The sequence below is a fragment of the Helianthus annuus genome, chromosome 13 (genome assembly GCF_002127325.2).
Source record: "Helianthus annuus cultivar XRQ/B chromosome 13, HanXRQr2.0-SUNRISE, whole genome shotgun sequence".
NCBI lineage: Eukaryota > Viridiplantae > Streptophyta > Magnoliopsida > Asterales > Asteraceae > Helianthus > Helianthus annuus.
This window is the reverse complement of record NC_035445.2, coordinates 55,552,595-55,560,484: the sequence shown is the minus strand read 5'-3', so window position 1 is coordinate 55,560,484 and position 7,890 is coordinate 55,552,595.

The following is a 7,890-nucleotide window of genomic DNA, read 5'->3' as shown; positions in this document are numbered from 1 at the left end:
TGAGGAGAGTCATATGTTGGTGCATAGGTATTTGTTAGATGATAAAATTTAGAAAATTTACTTCTAGGTTAAGATTGTGCAGGTAATCAGGTTTTGTTTCTAAAGATTAGAGGAAAGCCAGGTTGATCGATTATGATTCTAAAGATCATGTCAACGGTTAATGCTGATGAACTTAGGAAATCAAGAGATCTGATCAAGAGAATTAGAGTGTTTGAATGCCAGACGAAGATCCTGAAGATGTTACTGGAGAACAAATGAATGTCAGTAAATCGAGAAGGGGAGTCTGAAGATAGAGAGAAAGAGAAAGCCCAGAGACTGATCTAGATTAAAGATGAGAAGACAACTTCGAAGTCAAGGTGTGTTGGCGACTCCATCAACATCTGAGGGGGAGTCTGTTGGTGCACTACATCTGTTGATTCCGTCTAGGTGTCTAGGATCAGGTCTTACATTGTATTGTATAGCATAGGGCACGAAATATGAGAAAACAGGAGTTTGTATAGGCTTTAGGAGTCTGGGTCGCTCATAGGGTCATAGGTGTCTTGGGTCGCTTATATGGCACTTATCGATCGCTTATGTGAACTAGCCTGGACCGCTCATGTGTCACATGTCCACATAAGCGGACCCAGAACACTATATATAGGTGTGTTTGAGCGATCCTGAGATAGATTTGATGGTATTCCACGCCGAAGCTCTGCCGGTGTGACGTTTGAGCTGTAAAACATTTCTAATCAATACAACAAGCAGTTAGAAGGAAGAACAAGCTATATCTACTTGCTTTTCTTATTATTCCGCATCTGAATTGCAAGAGTTAACCTTTGAACGACTCGTTCGGGTTAGCAAATGATCCTACACATCCACCACCCACCACCATCACAACACCATCATCCACCACCATCATCCATTGTCCATCATAGAGTGTGTGAGTCATCTCAGGATCCAAGATTGATCGTAAGAGTTCTTGACAATCAAGGCCATGTTTGCCTAAGTCTCTTACATCACTTGGTGAAGACAAGTGTTTAGTATAATACTTTTTATTTTTAATCTTTTGCACTTCTTATTTGGTTTTGTATTAATGACTTTAATAACTAGTTGTTTATGTTGAAGGTGATCTTTCCTTATCGTTTGTCCGTGGTGTCTTGGCATTATTTTACTGTCTATATAAAATAAAAGATTTTCACCATTCATATCTCCACGGTCTATATGGAGGTATGTTGGCTACCTGGTCGAGGGTTAAGGGAACGGTTTGGTAAGGGTCTTCCCCTTGTTCAGCGTTTAGAGGTCCTGCAAGGGACCTGGGTCAAATTTAGTAGGATCTCCTTCAATGCCCATAGGTATTGGATGGCGGGGATCAAAACTCTTTGACCCCCTCATAAGTTAACTACTATTAATACTATAACCCGGCTATTTAGGACTGTATCCCTGCTGACTCAGACTACTTAGGCGAGGGTAACGTCACCGCCAAAAGCGGGGCCTACCATAATTTGAATTAATAACTTAATTCATTATCTTCCAATAATCCAACCCTTTAGGATTGTATCCCCGCTGACTCAAACTACTGGGTTGAGGGTAACGTCGCCTTCAAAAGAGGGGCCTACTACAATAACTAAGATAATCTCTTAAACAAGTGCAAAAGTGCGAAAATAATCAAAGGTTATACTAATACACGAGTCGGATCCAAGTGATTCATCTTGTCTATCTGTTTTTATTTTATTTTTATTTTTCAGCATTTAGTTAGTTTTTATTTTCTTAGCTTAAAAACCTTTTCTAAGATTTTGATTTGATTAGACGTTGAGGATAAACCAGTACTAAAAGCTCTTGTGTCCTTGGACGACCTCGGTATCTTATCAACACTATACTACATCCACGATGGGTGCACTTGCCCATATGTGTGTTTAGTGTTAGTAATTATCGTGTTTTATAAATTTAAAACTTGGCTAAAAGTGTAAAAAGGGCTTAAAATATACATCAAAAATATATTACACTACACGCGCATCAGTGACTTCCTATGTCGTGTCACATGTTAATGGCCTTGCAACCCATTAACAACTTAATACATACATGAATACTTGATTTATACATGAACACTTGATTTACACAAAATACATACCATGTTTTTCATACAAAGTATACAAACGTTCAATACAAGAACTGCATGAATTCACACCAACATTAAGTTGACGTTTTTCCAAAACTCACATGTATTTCAGGTAACTAGAAGTGGATGTGCGCGCGGCCTTACTCATGCTTGTGGATGTCGCTTATGTTTATCTTTAAATGAAGTTGTAAACTTTTTAAACAATGTTTTATGCTATCTCGCGATGTAAACGCTAACTTATGTTTTCAAATTATGAAATGTTTGGTATTTGAAGTTATTTTTACGAGCATGTAGTATGTTTACCTTTCGTATGCAATGAGAACCTTTCATGATCACACCTCGTGCTTCCGCCGCAGAAAGGGGTGTGACAAAGTCTGCCATAACCACTGTTTTGTTCAAACATCTGTTCCACTAAAAGTTGTCCACTGCTGAAAGTCAACCCCTGTTCTCTCATTTTCTTGGTAATCACTGTTGTTCAAAATCAATGTTTTATCCACTGATAAAGCTATCCACTGTTAGTAAAAGTCACCCACTTTTTTCATTCTAACCGTTACAACCACTGATCTTGTTCCATCAGTGGTTTAGTAAAACACTTGTCCTTCATTATTCATCAAGGGTTGGCACGTGGACAGTACATAGCGGTCAGATCTTTTGTAACCGCTGCCACATCAGCATTCACTTTTTCACTATAAAACCCTGAGCAAAACCCCCAAACAGGGTTTTTACTATCGAATCGAATTCACAAATTCCTTTCACAAAGCAGTTATCATCTATTTCTCTCCAGTCATTCATCATTTTTCTTCTTCAACATGACAAAATCAAAGTCTTCATCTTCTGAAAAACCCACTGAAAAAGCCATCGAAGTTCATACAAAGCTCCTCACAATTATTTGGGTCTACTCACAAAACCCACTCAAACTGAAACCTACAATTCCATCATTGACGCTCTTTCATATTCAAAGTACAAAACTTTGTTGACTGCAGATGCTCCGATTTACCTGAAAACCAAGAGAGAATTTTGGAAAAATGTTACTCTTGAAACTCAAGGTGAAGACATCATAGCCATTAATTCCTCTCTAAAGGGTAAAACAATCAAAATCACACCACAATCCATCTCAGAGGTATTCGAACTTAATGATCAACAAGGTAAAACTTCTTTTCCTAAAAGCGAATATCAAAGTGATTTTCTTGAAAGGGGGTATGCAGAAGAAATGAGAAGGGATACCTTACAAAAGGGTAACTTTCCTCCTGCAACAAGATTTTTATTCCATACCCTCTTGATGTGTGTCTCAAATAAAACAACTGCTTTTAACGAAATACCATTAAAGATCTAATACCTGGGTTATGCTATTTTACAGAATGAAAATTTTAACTACTCCCAGGTGATCTTTGATGACTTGGTTAAAAATGTCACTAATAAAGCATTTTTACTGTTTCCAAGGTTTTTGAGCTTTTACTTTCAAAAGAAATTTGGAAAAGATGATGCTCGTGTGATCACCCATGGTGATTCTTTTCAAATAAACAGCTTAACTGCTGAAACTTTTACAAGATTAGCAAAACCTTCAAAAACAAAAGTAGAGTCTCCTGAGCAGAATTTAGCAGCTACCACTGCTCCTCAGGCACCTGCTGCTGAGCCCACTGCTCTAGGTGATCACAGCAGCAAAACAACTGTTGTGAAACCCACACCTAAAACCACCAGAAAACCAAGACAAAAGAAAACACAAAAGCCCCCCAAACCTACAAAAAGGCCACTCTGGAAGATGAGATCCCAGAGCAACTGCCAGTGACAATACAAAAGTCACAAGAAACCGCTGCTGCTACTTCCTCAAACCAGATGGTAGAAAGATCTCAACCCATGCCTGAAACTCCTCCTGCTTCTTCTAAAAAAGAACAGGTTGTAAGAATGGGGAGACAACAATATGATGCTCTGGAATCACTTGCTTCCATCATCCACATCCCACTGCCCGAGGCAAATTCGCTTTCTACACCCATACTCACAGCCACAATTCCCCCACAAACAAAGCTATTGTTGGATGCTCTAGATTTGAACCAGACACAAACCAGTCCTTCTCAATCACCTGTCAATGAGAACAAACATACCTCAACAAGTGACTGGGTCTGATGTATCAATCATTGCTAACCACCAACAACACCTGAGGAGGTTACATTGCAGGATGTACAAGTACTTCTTGTCAGTAGTTCAAGTGAAGCGACAACTACAGGTGTTGGATCCACTGATTTACATTTGGCCAGTTGTTTCATCAATCAGACTTCCTTGAAGGCAATTTCCTCTCCAGCAACTTTGATAACCACTGGTGTGTTTGTTCCAACCACTGGTACATTAAAAAGGTTATCAAGTGCTGAGGAAAGAAGTCCCCAGTACAGAGAACAAGAGGCATCATTGGATGACTTTTGGGAAAATTTCCCTAAGACAACCACTATACAACCACTGTTAGTGAGAAATCAGATGATCCCATTAAGTTGGGTGATGGTTTAATGTACCAAGAATTGACGGCTAGATTTGATAAACTGGATACATCTGTTGTAGAAATCAAAGACATGCTGCAACAGTTGTTGAAAGTTCAAAAGGTACCACCCACTGCTGCACCAACTCCAACAGTTGCTCCATCATCTGCTCCTTCAGTAGATGAGCTGTGGGCTTTATTTCAACCACTGCTCCAACATCAAAGAGAATTAGCTGATCAGCAACATGAGCTACAAGTTCAAAAGATCAGAAATCTCATGGAGTCAAGGTTTAAAGATACTCAGGCTGATATCAAGGCTATAAAGGCCCATTTGCTGAACACCACTGGCACTGCACCTCCCACTGTTATCTTTGGGGATAACCCTCCAACAGATAATGCCAAAAAGGGGGAGAAATTAAAGCAGTTCAAGAAGAAAGGGTATGAAGATGGCCTCTACATTGAACCAGATAAATCAAGCATGCTTGCAGACCTTCCCTTGCCAGATGGTAGTAAAAAGACTGATGTGACCACAAATGCACTTGCTGAAGCAAAAACAAGTGTAAAAAGGGATAAAGAGGGTAAGGATAAAGCAAGGTGGGAACAGGAGAAAAGAGCTTTTATGGAGCTAAATGAGCAGGGTATTTCTGAGCCAAAGGATGATAAAAATCTGGAACCAAAAAGAAAGAATCCCACTAGAAAAGTGAGGGAACCCAAACACATAACATCCAGACCCACAAAGCAAACTCCCAAACCTACCAAAAACCTCATACATCAATCTTCCACCCAAACAGCTGTTGTAACACCTGCTGTATCAACAACTGTTGGTACTTCAGTGGTTTCAGCAGTTGTTAAACCAAAAATCACCACTTCAACTACAACAACTGCTCCCACTTCAACCACTGCCCCACCAAAAATACCATCACCACCAAAAACCACCTCACCACCAAAAACAACTACATTAACCACCATCACCTTCTGCCAAAAAGCAGAAGACAGCTGATGACACATCATCAGTTGTAATGACAACAGTGGTTGAAACACCAGTTGTTTCAACAACTGTTAGTCAGCCACCTTCCACTACAATAACCACCACTCAAATCACCACCACTGAACCATCCAAAACATCATCAGCCTCTTCTCAACCAAAAAGGAGAAGGTTAATTCTGAAAGATGATGATTCTCCACCACCACCAACATCTTCACAACTTTTGTCACTTGTTACTATACCAAACCCTGTTCCTCTCTTTTCAGCCCAAGTACGACAACCAAACACTGCCATCACTCCTGCAGGTCTCCAATTTCCTTTGGAACTTATAGCAGTCAGAGAAGAGATCATATCATTTTATGCTGAAGATGACCCTGCTAAAAGGAATCTACCATCTGTCCAAGGATATCCAAGGCCAAACAATATTGAAGAGTATTTGAAGATAAAGGCTCTACAGGCTGAGGATATTTCAAAAAGAAACACCCAAGGATAATCTGACAAGGAAATACAAAGACATTATCAATTTCTGCTTTCTCAAGTCAGTGCCTTGGAACGGTTTGCAAAGAATCTCTATCAGTAGTTGCTTGAAAGAGATGATGAAACCTTAAAGAAACATTATGTTGAGCACATTATGGCCTTCAAAAATGTACAAAGGTGACAAAGCTCAATATAAAGAATGGACAGTGGGTGAGCTCAAAGAGGAGTTGGAAAGAATTGAAAAAATGAACAAAGACAAAGTCAAGCACACTCCTCCTATTTGGTCAAAGTACTTGAAGAATGTACCTGATAAGGTGCTAGAGCTCAAGAGAATGAAAGAGGAATTAATCACTGCTGATTTTGGGTCTAGAAATCAGGTGACAAGGTGGAAAGAAGACAAAGTCAGGGCCAGCTACAAAAGGCTGGAAGAACTAAGAAAGACAAATCCAAAAATCCCACAAAAACTTGACTATCCTGAAGCAGTGGTTTCAACAAGACCACCAAACTGCAAGTCAGGAAAGCCACTGTTCCACCTGGTGCCATCCTTTATCAAAGAAGGAGGCAAAAACAGATGGATGCAGAAACAGCAGAGGATATAGCAGCAGGTGATGAAATTATAAAAATGGTCCTCAAAGATATGATAGCTGATATGCCTGAACTTGCTCAAGCTCAAAGCACTGCTCAGCCAGTTATCACCAGTTATCACCAGTTATCTCCCAACTCATCATCCAATAAAAATCTCCCAAGAAACCTACTGGATTCAAAAATACTAAAGTGGAAAACTGATAAATAGACCCACGTATTGACCCTAATCAAATCCAGTGGAGAAGTGAAGAAAATATCAAGGGAACAAGCACTAGGCCTGAGTGTTGAAGATCTGCAGGATCTCCTTGATCTTACACTTTGCAGGGATGGAGATGATACAGATGCCCTAGACTTTGAGTTACAACTTAAAGGTCAGATAAGGGAACTGCTGATGAGACGATAAAGATCTACAATAATGAAGGGTTTTGGCATTATCTATTCCAGGGGGAGATTGTTGGGATTGAACCCTATTAGAGGAACAGATAATTAAAGCCAAAACTGGATCAGAGCAGTAGATCCAAAATAAGCAGATGTTATGTTTACATTCTCTCCCCTTGAAAGTGGTTTCAACATCTGATGACCTCCATCCACTGATCCTTTACAACAACTGTTGACTTACAACTGCTGATCAAGTTAAAGATTGATGAAGACTAAAGCCCTGTTGATCAATCTACTGCTATTGGTCAAGCACTGCTGAAGATATCAAGTACTACCGGAGTCACAACAGTGGAAGGATAAAGCAGTAGTTTAGTCTTTCTTATATAATGTATTGTAATCAGTAGTTAGCATAGCAGTGTTTGTATTAGATCAGTTGTTAGAGTTTGTTAGGAGGTTAGATGTTAGTTTAATGGTGACGTCAGCAAAGATGCCACAGTGGTTTGAGCGTGCCTATAAATAGAACAGTACCCTGTACTGTTCTATTAGCTCTTCATCACTTTTCTTCTTGTACGAACAAACACTATGAGCTCAGGCTGAGGGGGAGTTTGTTACATGCATGCATATTGTAATCGGTGATTGGAATAAATTCAAGCATTCGGTTCAATGTTAAACTTGTGTGTTAAAAGCATTTCTCCTGTTTGATTGTGTGCAAAGTTTATTTCCATTTTAATTTCGTTGCATTACTTGTTCATCTTCATCATTTCTTAAACAAAAACACAATAAAAAAGAAACTCAGATCCTAACAGAATAGAATCCTGAGGGAGTGGCGGCTGGCCACCGCCCCCGGTAGCGGAGCCACGGCGGAACAAGGCGACGCCACCTGATTCTGCATGTTTACGACCCCAA